The 13,594-nt window shown below is 41.1% G+C and overlaps 1 long non-coding RNA gene across 1 annotated transcript; it reads left to right on the plus strand.

Moving 5' to 3' along the window:
- Positions 1-852: 852 nt before the first annotated feature.
- On the plus strand, positions 853-11,721 carry LOC147248486 (uncharacterized). The gene is made up of 3 exons (XR_015119550.1): positions 853-1,086; positions 11,152-11,277; positions 11,648-11,721. It is a non-coding gene; the product is annotated as an uncharacterized LOC147248486 (long non-coding RNA).
- The last annotated feature ends 1,873 nt before the right edge of the window (positions 11,722-13,594 follow it).

A 13,594-nucleotide genomic window follows, 5' to 3' on the forward strand; every position in this document is an offset into this window, starting at 1 on the left:
AACAAGAATAGTAATCTCCTAAATGGTCACTACGGGCCGCTTGAAAGTGCAATTATATTGAGCTGAAAAGGGAGACTTGTTAAGTTTCTGTTCAACATAAGAATGGAAGTACTAATTCCAAAAGAATTACTAAACAAGTGTAGAATGCACTTGTATGTCCATCTCATTACTCTTTATGAAATTTCAAGTGGTTAAAAACAAAAACATGTTCTCATTTTGCCCGTTCGGTAACATCTTCAACCCTTTTGCTTTCCTGAGGCCTCTATAGAGAAACGTAGTCCAACCTAAATTAAGCTGATTAAGACTTTAACTACCTTGTTTGGGTTCGATTGATTAGTTTCCTCTTAAGGCAGTTTAAAAAAAAATATATATATATATATATTTATGTTTAAAAGGAAAAAAGACAATCACACAAAAACAAAGTGGTTCTATTATTTAGATGTTTTAACAAATAAATTAACATTTCATTGTCTGATCAGTGATTATATTCCTTAATTCCATACACTTCCTTAGCAGTTTCTAGCATGACCTTAGATCTCAAAGTGCCAGACACATGTGCATAAAAGCCTACACACACACACACACAGCAGGTCATACATATTAATGACAGATCTGCAGCATCTTCTTTGCCCTACTAAGCTTTTGCCCTTTTCTCATGTACAGCTAAGGACACAGACATGCCATGAGTGAGTCCACACTAACACACACTCAGCACACAAGTAAAGCACACTAAATAACACTCACAAATCTGCAGCATTCATATTCAAAAGCTGGCAGCAACGGCAAAAAAAACGGAAGTGAAGGCTGAAGAGTGCCCCCTGCTGTTACATTGAGACTGAGGCTGGTCCACCTGTTCCCGGTCACTCCATTGCCCGGTCCCTTCTATTAGCTGGGGGCTTACGTGGAGGTGGAGGGAGGTCGATATCATATAGCAGCTGCCAGAGAAATAAAATCACAAGGAACTCCTACAGAGCAAGAGAGAGCTGGAGAGCGTAAGACAAAGCTGGCAAAGTAAGTATGAGGATTTAGGCAATGGCCAGAAGTTGAAGTGAAAGCAGAGAAACTCCCAAAGAGAAGTGTGATAAGGTAAGAAAGGCAAAGCTTACACATAATACCATGAAAGAAGTGTGAGGTAGGGTGGGGTGGGGGGGGGGGGTTGTTGAAAGATATACTGGGAAACTTGTCAAGACAGAAGGGGGATCTGCAGGAGAAGATGGAGAGGTGAGGGGTCTGGACAGGATGGAGAAGATTAGTGAGAGGAAAAAGCTCCTGTCACAGTTTCTGAAACGTGTCTCATTAGAGGACTAATTCTGTATTACACTGAACGAATCTGGCCAAAGATATTAAATGTGGACGATGGTTTTGTAAAGCAGCAGTTGTTTTACTTTTCAAAACTTCTTTTCCCAACTCATATTTGCTTACCTAAGAGGATGGTACAGCGATCGTGTGAAGTAGTGGGATGTTGTTAGATCCACAACGTCTGCAGCAAGGAGGACATTTGGATTATGTGAGGATCAACAAAATGTCACACATGAAAGCTTTTTTTTTTTTTTTTTTTTTTTTTATCTCCCCATCTCCTACCAAGAGTCCAGTGGGAAACCAGATCTAATCTAGACATCCGGGAGCAGAAGCTGTTTGTGAGAGCCGAGTACAGGACCTGTGGGTGATTCAGTCGGAAATGACATTACACAGACCAACTCCAGCTTTGGAGTATGAAGTCTGGGTAGTTTCATGTTTCAAGCTTCAATTTTAGTGAAGAGGAGAAATAAACATGAAGATGCTGACCTGAGGGAGCGGCTCCTGTCCGTAAGGGGGAAAGATTCAAGGAACGGCAAAAGATTCAAACAAATTTTGATCTCTCTGTAACTACAGCAACCTTCCGCATCATGTCCCACCTCCTGCATGCCACACTGAAGCACCACCCCTCACCTAAACCAAACACATTTATCAAATGTGTCTCACACACAGAGACATTGTCCTGCTGTGTGCTACATGTGTGAAACAATAGCCCAAGTTAACGTGACTTTCTGGTTATTATCTTAGTTTTTGATGATGATGTCATTCCTAAATAGTTTATTTTTATGACCATGGAAAAAAAAAAAGACCAAAAGAAGAAGGAAGGAAAAAAGTCCATGAGAGACATTTTACCACAGAACACTTTTTATTAAAAAAATTAAAAATTAAAAAAAATTAGAAAATGTACATATGCCATTTGGGGGGGAAATTATACATTTTATAGTTCAACTTGGTTCAGTTGATTAATTAAGACAGAAAGTATGAAGCTGGGCCAGAAAGTACTATCAAATGTAATCATTGCACAGAAATCTGCATCAGTCTTATGTGACTCTTAAGGGAAATGTCATAGCAGAAAGAGCAAAGGTCGAATTAAAACTACATCCATCAATATTATTTTAACAGCAGATCGAATGTGATGGTTGTAGTTTATAATGACACGTCAACAGATATCACCCCAACCTGTAGTTGTTTCTCATCTCTAATGAGCACTGGCGCATCTACCAAATCATTGTAGTGGTTTAATGGCCCACAGATTCACTCTTTTAGTTTACTCTCACTGCTCTCGTCAACCCCATTTTCAGCTGCTTTTGCCAGCTGTTTTCAGAGGGAAAAAGCTCTGAAAAGCCCATTGTAGGATGCCTGCCTGGTACCAAATGACACACACATTTTGGACGTTGTGGAGCATTTGGGAGTTAATAGCTTGAGAACAAAGCTGAGCTAAAAAGGACAGCCAGTGCAGGTGGACAGAAACACGACTCCAAATGAATGCTAATGTTGCGAATAGGGGGGGATGCTTGTGAATATGTTCAGCATAACGACTTTGTGAGGTGATGCATGTCGTGCTTGCTCAAAGTATTCCAAAAAGAAGAGAATCCAGCTTTATCAGCGCCATAAAAAGACATTTCTCTTATGTATTACAAGGTCTTGATATTTCGCGAACGAGCTGACTCCTGGCATGGATTATAGGATACTTGAATGGGTGGTTTGGAATTTATTGAAGTGAGGTTGTATGAGGTAGTCATCCATAGTAAGAGTTTTACCTTCAGTAGATTTGGGTCAGCATGTCTTCAGTGCAGAGGTCGAGCGCAGCGTCGCTCAGACTCTCAGCGCTGTGCTGCTGTGCACGGGGTCACAGAATAACCTTTTTAATCCACACACACACACACAAAAAAACCCAATATCTATGTATATGTATGTGGTGTGACAATTTCACTGCTTTACTTTGCCATCAGGCTTCCCTTCCTTTTGGTTCTACAGTTTTTAAATGTAGAACTTCCTTTGTATTCCTTAACACAGCAGATTCTGTTGTACTCCACACCACCACAGATCAGTGGATTAATACACAGCGTGACATAATTCATAATGTAGCTCTTCATTTGTTTATTGTTTCCCCGAGACCTTGTCCGAAGCAGGACAGCGCTCATCATCGGAGCACCGCTTCTCTCATGTTCTCTGCACAGCTGAGGCGCCGACCAAACTCTACTGAAGGAAAGGCCCTTCCTGCGGATGACTACCTTATACAACCCCACCACAAGAAATCCAACAATCCCTTTCAACATGAACAATCATCCATTGTAAACTAGTTCTTCACCCTATGAATCCCTCAGCCTTGTTCCATCCCCGGTAATCAGTGTTTTATTCACCAACTACGTAGTAGTAAGTAGAGGGAGCACAAAATCCAACAAACACCTTCAGATAAAATTGGAGAGGAGCATTAGATTTGGGAGAGAGCGCAGATATAAGTGAGTTAACACAAAAGAGAAAGGTCGGTGAGGTAGTAGCACCCCAGGACATATCAGCCAATATCTGAGCAATATGAAGTCACAGAGCTGGAAAGAACCATACAGTCATAAAATATCAATAAAACAGCTTGAAGGGAAGCCTGAGTAATTGCGGAGGATCTTTGAGGATATCATCCCTGGTCTCCAACTCCCTTTCCGTTGACAAATGAGAGATTTCTTGGCTAGCCGATGGAAGACAGGGCCATTGAGATGAATCCAGCAATAAAAGAACCACTGGCACGAAGAGAGGTTCATTCTTTATGGCAATTCCTGTATGACTGCGCGAGTCCCACACTTGGGAGTCCTGGCTTTATATGTCATCATCAGGTAGAGAATGGTGAGGATTGAGATGCGGAAGATAGACGGGGACAGCAGAAGAGAGTCGGGGAATTGAAGAAAAAAACCCTGATAGATCTGAGGGTAGATCAGAAAGACATCAAATCTAATACAATTACGATTTTCGTTTTAATGGGGAAAACTGGTGGGAGGATGAGGGAGATGTAGAAGTAAAAGAGATAGCTGGCTTGTTAGGTAGTTGACAGGGGGCCTGCAGTGCAATCACCTCAGCAGAGTACTCTTAAATGGGTGTCGCTACCACAATACCTGCCCCTTTCTTGCACTCCCCATAAACAAGCTCCTTATGGTTCAGGCCATTACGGAGTGAACCGTGTTTGGAGGAAACTGAAAGTCATTAGTCAGTTGGGAAAGAGGAAAAGCGATGAGGAAGATGGAGAACCAAGAAACTGAGCTTGAGTCTAAAAAGAGACCAGCAGTGGAACAACTTAAATGGCGCATAAATAGCCTGTATTTTTAGTTATTTTCTTCCTTTATGGCAGTTTACAAAAGGAGCTCATGCACTGATGGTGGACGCTGCCATGCAACCGTCTCATCAGAAGCAATTAGGAGTTCAGCAGTTTCGTCTCCAGGGGAAGCGGGGGTCGAATCAGCAGCTAGAAAGCCCCCCCCCCCCACACCCCCTCCTCAAACATGCTTTCATCTCAGCTCTTCCATTCTGTCTTCACCAGGGATTCTGTGTTTCTGAATTTTACTTTTCAGGTTGAATGATGAGCACTCGAGTGACTTCAGCACTTATCTCATGAGTCTAACAGGCTGAGCAGATTAAAAGCGGGGCAGCATAAACATTCATTCCAATGATTAATACAATAAGCAAGCCCAGAGCAAGTACAATAGATAATGAGCAACATGGCGGCACAGCTATAGTAATCAAGTATGTATGTCATAAAATTAGGTTTCTATTAAAGATCCCACGGACGTCTTCTATGACATAAAAAATGCTCTGTTTGAAACGTGTCTGATACGCTTACTACACCGACGTACAATCCCCACATTAAAATGTAATCATTTTTCCTCATGTATTTTCCATTTCAAAAATGTAACTTCCAGATTTGAGATGTCTCCTTCCCAGTTGAAACCATTCTCAGTGTTTGTGCCCCGAAGACTCAAAGCTCTCCCGTCACTCTTGTGCACTTGCCTACTGAACCACGACTGGCTGCCACGCTGGTAGAGATGTCACAAATCCTGCTCGTAGGCACATGCCCTAATTCCAGTTTTGTTTTGTTTTTTTTGTTTTTTTTAAATGAGCAGGGAAAAATTTGACACTCAGGAGACAAATTTGAAAACTTCAGTGAGTCTGCTGTCAAACTCTGCACATTCACCAGTCGATTTAGAACGGCAGAGGAAGACTCGGCCTAGATATCCACTGACTTTAGCTGACACCCTGAAATATCAGGTGCTGTCGCCCGAGGCTCTTCATCGCCAATGGCTTACGTGATCGCATGCAACAGGAGCAGTAATTTTGTTGCTTTTGATTTTTTTCTTCCAATAGATAGTTAAAGCTTAAACAGAGAAGGCATGTTGTGACTCTTAATCCCCCAGAAGTACCGGACCTGTCATACTACTCTAAAGACAGCATTTCACTTTGTTGACTCCCCCCCAAGCCCTAATAAGTAAGTCTCGCTGATCTAATAGCAACACTATTGTAGGAGACCAAGATTTTTGTATGTGAGCCCTGGGGTTCTTTATGCTTATGCCACACACACACACACACACACACACACACACACACACGCTGAAAAACAGACATGCAAACAAACAGACCTTTGCAGACGGATAGACATTGAGCCAACTAAATGTCAGATTGGCAGATGCTCCATCTCATCGTCTGGCTGCTTTGATTTTCATCTGTTTACTCGATCTCACAAATACAAAACATGCCTAAATTAATTACTATCAAGCCAAATGTCACATACAGGTGGAATGCTTAATGACACCTGGCTTAATGACATTTGATATACGGAGAAGAACATGAACAGAAGGATTGTTCATCATTAACACCGACTGAATTGGTTGTTTAGAGGAGACCAGTGTCAGTGATTTATGTTGAGTGCATTTTGAGGAATTGTTAGTGGGTTAAACAGAAATGCTTTCATTGTTAGCTTGACCTCATCATATAAGACACATGTTTGTCATAAGAAACAGCTTTGATTCAAATGTCCTTGGTAACCATGACCTGGAGGACTTAGAATCTTTACAGAAATGGAAACATGCAACTGCCACTGGAAGCTTTACAGTGATCCTTTGCACGTGTTGAGATAATTACAGGTAGGAGAGATTTAAACTGTACTTGTTGTTATAGCTATTAAATTATAGTGATACTTTCCATCAAATAACAGTCTAAGAACTGTGGGCTTCGAACCGCTAATCCACTGTTTCATTCAAAAAGAAAAAAAGAAAACAAACAATATATTACTTACGGTGTATTGTTGGTATATTTTCCTCATTTCTGCAGAAAACATGTCCAGGCGTTACTATCATTAAGTCCCATGACACATCTCCAATTACTTATCCAGGGACCAACTCCACAACCAAAAACTAACAACTTCTGGCACTGTGGCCTCGAAGATCAGTATCATCAAAAAACAATTAAAAACACATAAACCAGGTTTACCCTGACTGCTGTGTTCCTAAATTACATGAGCAATCAACACTTGCTCATTAATGGGTAGAAATATTTAGGGTTCCCTGCCATGTAAGAACTCAAGCAAACCTCCAAAGTTTGTTTGAATAGTACAAAAGTACACAAATTCAAAGCACTGAACTGGTTCTTATAGGCTGTGGGCTTGTGACCTGGGCCTCTTGAGACCCCCCCCCCCCCCCCGCCCCCCGAAGAAATACTCTTAAACAGAGTTGTTTCATGGGCCTAAAGCTGTGAGGGTTATAGATGTACTAGCTTGTTGCTTTTGAAGCAAGCTCCCCCCCCCCCCCCCCCTCCTTTTCCAAAGAGAGCCCCCTTCTGAGCAAGTAATACTTGGGGACAGTGTTGCTTTATGGGATCTGTGAATTATGGGCTCATGGCTGTGGGAGCTAGATTCCCTCCACGGGCCTCCCTGCGCTCTCAGATGTGGTGTGTGGGCTGCCTCATACTGTGACAGACTATGATCATATTTCATGATGAAGAAGAAGAAAGAGTTACAGTATTGATCTATTAGCTTGTGGCTGGGAGAAATAGATGTTCCTATACATAGCTTTCTTTGGAGAGTTTAATCTTTAGATTTAATAGTTAGGGTTTGCGTTCTTTCCCCGATCCCTGAGGTGTAATCACGGGTGTCACCTATTGGTCCTCCTTTTTTCATCTCTTCCACAAAGGCGGCTGCTCCTTTCCTTTAGAGTCTCTCTCCTCCCTCTGATCCTTTTATATCACTTTTCTGTCATTTCTCAGTCTCTCTCCTTCCGATTTCTTCAGTCCTCCCCCTTCTATAGAACCTCAAAAGAACATAAACATGCATCTTGATCCATTCAGGGGTACAACGAAACTAGAGATGGTTATTTGATGATTTGCACGTCATATTTTACAGAAAATGTGCTGTTTTTTTTTATATCTCGTTTTCTTAAGGTTTAGGCTGCTGAAAAGTAGGACAGTGACTCGCAGATTAATTTCGACGGGGAAGGAAATTACACCAACTTTATTAAAAAAAAAATGCATGGGCTTCAGAGATGAGTTGAGGACCATGTATGTCCTGGTTCCCATGGTGATTTACAGGCTTTGAGTTTAATGCAAGGGTTCAGAACGCATTAGAGATACAAAGAGGAAGAAGTAGCGCAGTGCTAAAGATGGATCAGTTTCTGTGTCTGTGTTCAGAACTGAGACCTGAAAAGGGGACAGGTCTTGATGATTCAACATGAATACAGAGTCAATGACAAGTTTTATTGTCTCTGTTCCATGAGAGTGAAACATGGAATGTGTTTTGGTTTGCAGCAAAATTAACTTGGATTTATACCAGAATGCGGCTGGTGTCATCCTGTTTGAGTGTATCCTTCAGGCAAAATGCTGACCAGGAGATGTTTTACGTGCTCAGGTTCATGATTCTGTCAGTGGACAGATTTTGTTACCATGCCGATGTCAAAATTGCACAGGAGTCATGAAACTTTACAGTTGTGTAGTAGAGATGGAGGCTGAGTTTATAAATGGGTTTGGCCGGTGTAAGGGCGCTAGATGTAGGAGGATTGGAAGGAGTTTCTGGCCCCGAGGGAACCCTAACAGGTGCTGAGTTGAGGTCAAAATGAAGGCCATGTCAGAGGATCAAACTCAGCTAATATGTTTATCTTGTATTTGCTAGCTGTCCATTCTATGTGCACGCTTATATGAGGGGATGTTTCTAGTTTGTCCCTCAGGTCAACTGCTTTGGGAGGGTGTAAGGGTCACAGAGGGGGACTGCAACAATGACAGCACTGTCCTCCGCAGCTGAGCTTCCAGCATCATCACAACTTTGAGTTCATTCAGGTTGACAAATACTTGGGCCTGAATTTAGAATGCTTGGGGTGTCAGCATTCCTCCTTTTTGGTTGATGCCAAATTGCATTGTTATGTTCTTAACACCAGACAAATGCTGGCGCTAAAGAACATAATTTTTTGCTTGTTAACACCCCGCCCCCCCCAAACGCACACACACTTTGTATAATCAATCCCGATCCACCTCGCATCCGGAGCATGACCCCCCCCCCCCATTGCTATCACCCAGGTTTCCTAGGCTTCTGCGAGCTCATATTTGGTAAAGCTGTTCGATGACAGTCAGCTGGGTGTTTGAGTGTGAGCCTGCAATGGCAGCAGGTTCCTGCATTAATCCCCATTTTCTTTCCTTTCTTTGTGTTTCCCCAGTGTTCCTTCTTTCTCACACATCCATGTCTTTGTCACACTTCAGTCCGCCTTCCCCACTTCATCCCCATCTCTTTCAGTTATTCTCAATTACCTCTCTATTTCTCTCTCGTCTCTTGCAGTCACACATCAACTTCATCTCTTTTACTGCCCTTGTCTTCTTTCATTGTTCCATTCCTGTTGCTTTCTTTCTTCACTGCCTTCATCTATGTACTTCTCCAGTGTGTTCTTTAATTTCCTGTGCATGAAAGATTCATCTAACTGCTTGAATAATAAATAAGGAGACACGGTTGAAAAGTGCAGAAGGCACCCTTGACTATAGCAGCAAGGCTCCAAAAGACAAGCAAGGGTAATATTCATGCTCAATCTTGCCACTATCCCTCTCAATAAATCTTTCTTCTTCTGTCACTGTGTTCCCTCTCTTCCATCCCGAAGCATCCTGAAGGAGACCTTCTGGATAAAGACATGGCATTAAATCACTGTAGGTGGCATGAGCTTGTAGTTATCCACAGTAAACTGATTTCAAGAGTCACACTTTAAACTTCAAACATTCACAGCGCCTGGAGACTGGCAGTCGCTCGTCTGTACTTAATGTACATTGCTCAAAAAAAAAAAAAAAACACAAACACCTGGTGGACTTATTCACAAACTTGATTTTGTTTCCTACTGACATGAAATGAAACTCTTTCAATAAGAGAAAATCAAAATTAGCATTTTAAGTACATTATTTTTCACCGTATTTTCTGGTGCAGTGTAGTATTAATATCTGGTATTGATATTTAGAGTCTGCTTTGAAAAATAACTTGAAAGCAAGTGGAAAAAATAAAACACTAATTTTTGCTAGAAAACAAAACCAAAACAACAATACATGAAACCAGTTCGGGGTCCCTGGGTCACATGAATTGGAAGCTATTGAAAAAGTATATTAAGATATCCAATATTCAAATAAAAATCAAGATTAAGGTAAAAATGCAATAAAAAGAGTCTATCCTATATTTCCAGTCTGGTACTTCTATCTTGTACAGTTTGATTTCTTATTAAGATTTTTACTCTACAGGAACTGATAATATACTCATAAAATCCAGGATGCACAAAAATGAAATAAGTGTGTCCAATATTTCCAGACTAATATGTGGTATTTGGAGTCCCTAGGTCACTTTCCTAAAAGCTGTTGAAGAAAACAAGTAATTGTACCCAAGTCTGACTCCAGGCTTATCCTCACAAGACTTCTAATTGCCATCAGAGGTGCATTAACACTGTTTAAGTGATCATAAAACTGTAGTTCTTGGGGTTATTAGCAGGATTGGCACAGATTAGGCAATACTTCTAATGAACATTTAGCGTGGAAGAGGAGACAAACCAGGGTATTTGTTGTCTCAGTCATACACTATAAAAGGGGTGGGCCAATCCTCCGAGTCCTCTGTAATACACTGCAGAAGTTCATTTAGTAAAATATTGATCTCATTGAGAGTAAAACAGACAATATAATAAGGTATACTTTAGGAAAACTGACAAAGTGTAACCATGGTTCCTCCACCCCCTCATCCAATGAAACCCACCTCTGTTTTTCGACTTATATGGTTTACAATGGACAACACCACCAACCAAAAAAAAAAAGCATAAAAATGTTCTTGGTCATTCAGTGAGTCAGTTATATAATCAATAGTCAGATATGCTTATGAATAGTGAGAAAGGTGAAATGATTGAGTACCTGACTGACACCTCTCATCCCTCCTCCTCCCCTGACATCCTGAAGAACACCTGGGAGCACCCAAAAACAGGACCAGCTGCTCATAACACCTTCAAATGCTTCTTCATCCCATCACACTTTTTCTAGTTCATGTTGACTTTGTCACCAAGAACAACCTCATCCCTCTTGCTATTCTTTTGCTCCAGCATCCCGCTGCTACAGCCTGCCTGAGGATATGGAAACAAGAAAAACACTGAAGCAAAGCTTTGGCAAGCTCAAACTAGATGCAGTAAATAGCATCAAGGCCAATCAACGTTCCCTCTCCACCTTTGCTCTCCTGAGATTTGTGGGTGGTGTTTGGTCAGTCATTCACAGCAAAACACTGCCCTGCATTAATTATTCATCAAGGAGTGTTTACCTCAAGTCAGTTACTCTGTAAAGGGATAATGTGTTAGTGCTCGCCTTCATGTCTCGTAATGTTTCTTCCCTAAGAGGCAGAAAGGAGTCACCATGGAGGGAATTGGAGACTTGTCTCTGCTCTGTGTCCAGATGTGTTAACCCGGCAACAGGTGAATCCTGTCGCACTTGAAACAGAGAGCTGGCATGTCAACCGCTAAGGTCAGTATTCAAAGCCAATAACAATTACCACGACATATATAAAGTCATTATTTTCCTAAGGAACATTGTGATGAATTCATTTGGAAAGTGACACAGCTCCTCAGTTTCTCACTATGCACTTTTAGAAGTTTTTTGTTTGAAAATCCACTGACCTCCAGACTCAGCTGAACATGAGAGGAGCCCCAGTGTGTTTGAATAATGACCATAATCTCAACACAAATACTTGGAACTATTACTATTTTGTATTTGGGTGACCTCCCTTATCCTTTTTTTCCTGAGTAATGCATAATGTATTGCCTCCATTATGCATTTTATTGAGTTAATAGTGAAAGAAGGCAATTAGATGTTTTTTTTGTTTTCCCTTTTACAGGTACAGACCTACGACTTGAGCCGAGATGGAACCGAGGAGATTTCTGTATCATTTGCTTCCCAGCCCTTCCTCCGTTACACACATATCATTAAAATGAAATGCTTGAAGAGACTGCAATGCCTTACTGTATATGAACTACACTTTGTATAAACAGAGCATATAACACAATAAGCCTATATTAGGAGAACTGTCAGGCAGGATGTGCCCTAGAAATGCAAAGGTTAAAGTGGCTCAGAAATGCATTTGAAACGCTACATGCCCTATGATCATCTCATCATCTTAGCTCCATGTTGCGAGAGAGGAGAGAGAAATATTATAAAGGGATTTCATTGACATGCAAAATGAGACTTGTGAAAAAGAAAAAAAAAATACAACCCTCAACTCATCTTCATTAGATTAGGAGATGGTGACGTTACACTGCGCTATTTATAACCATCAGAAAGAGCGGACAGGACTAAAATCCTTCAGTGGCGTTAAGATTTGTCATGTCTCATAAATCTCTCTCTCTTTTTTTGCCCTCAAAAAAAGTGTCACACAAACATATTTTCAAGGTTTTGTTGTAGCCTAAGACATGGAAGTGTAGAGGAAAATGACACGCCAGCCAAGCCACTGCCAGCCATTTTCACTTGATGAGATGTTTCATGCTTCTTTAAGCACAGATTGCAAAATAAGAGTCACGTTGTGTCCTCTAGTACTGAGGGAAATGATTGTGGCCTTGCGGGCAAAGCCGCCTCAGAGTATGGAATGAATGTGTCAGTGAAGCATACCGCATTAAGATGCTATGGGCCAAGGCGTTCACTTATTCTGCTGTTGATAATGCCCTTTGGTGTAATAGACTCACAGAGAACTTACCACAGTGACAGCACACCATGACAGGCAGTTAAAACGCTCAAGTTATGATAGATTTCCCTCCAACAATTGATAATCACTGACCTCAGATTTTTTTTTGGCGCTCTTTTTTTCCTCAGTTCAATACATCTTTTACACGCTCCCTCATAGAGTCATGCATACATGCCAGCCTCCTTAAAATGTCTGTAAATTATACAGATTTTCCCCAGTTTGAACTGCTTACGGGTGTATACTTAATTTTATGCATGAAGAGTCACAATGTGCAGGATTTTCTATGGATCTTAAGGGATTTTTCCAAAAGGGTTACACAGGTGGGCATCAGGAGGGGTTTTTCAAGATTCATATGCACGGTATCCTGACTCATGGTGCAGTATGATGCATTATGTAGTCATAAAGTTTGTGGCTTGTAATATTTCAAGGAAATTTGTGGAAAGAACTGATTTGTGTTCTGATTAGTTCCACTGACATGACACCATTAGACTTAATTTCAGGGACTCATATGAGATCTTTCCTGAGCCAGGAAAACCTGCTCCAGATAGCATGCTTATTAATTATTCAAAACCATCTTAAGTGCATCCAAAAAAAAAAACCTGTAAAAGTGTCAACAGCAGGTAGTGTTCACTGAGTGTTACCCTCCTATTAGAAACCTGAACACATAATTGAGGCAATGTGTTATTAGAAAGAGTTTAAAAGTAAAACACTTAAAAGGAAAACGATAAAACTTAGTTGACACAAACAGGAGAATATATCATATCTTCTGAGAAAACTACTGTTACTGGCACACTTAAGTTGGTTTGAATAAATCTGACATCAGTTAGGTGTCCCTCCTGATTTAGTTTCTGCTGGGGTGGTGACCTCTTGACCCTTGACAGAGATACTAGCTTGATGCTGAGTTTCGGGTTTTGAGATGTGAGATCTCATTCGGCCAGTTGTCACCACATTACGGATGTCATTACAATGCAGTTTTAACCATCAAATGGGGCATAAACCCAGTACACTAGTATCTGCTGTACCAACTCAGATTTCCCACACTGTACGTCCTGGTTTCTGAAGGATAAAAATAACATACCAGGCAATGCCTTTGTTGTAATTCTACTG

The sequence above is a fragment of the Aulostomus chinensis genome, chromosome 15, assembly GCF_037954235.1.
Source record: "Aulostomus chinensis isolate RoL2024-O1b breed Wild chromosome 15, RoL_Achi_v1.0, whole genome shotgun sequence".
Lineage (NCBI taxonomy): Eukaryota > Metazoa > Chordata > Actinopteri > Syngnathiformes > Aulostomidae > Aulostomus > Aulostomus chinensis.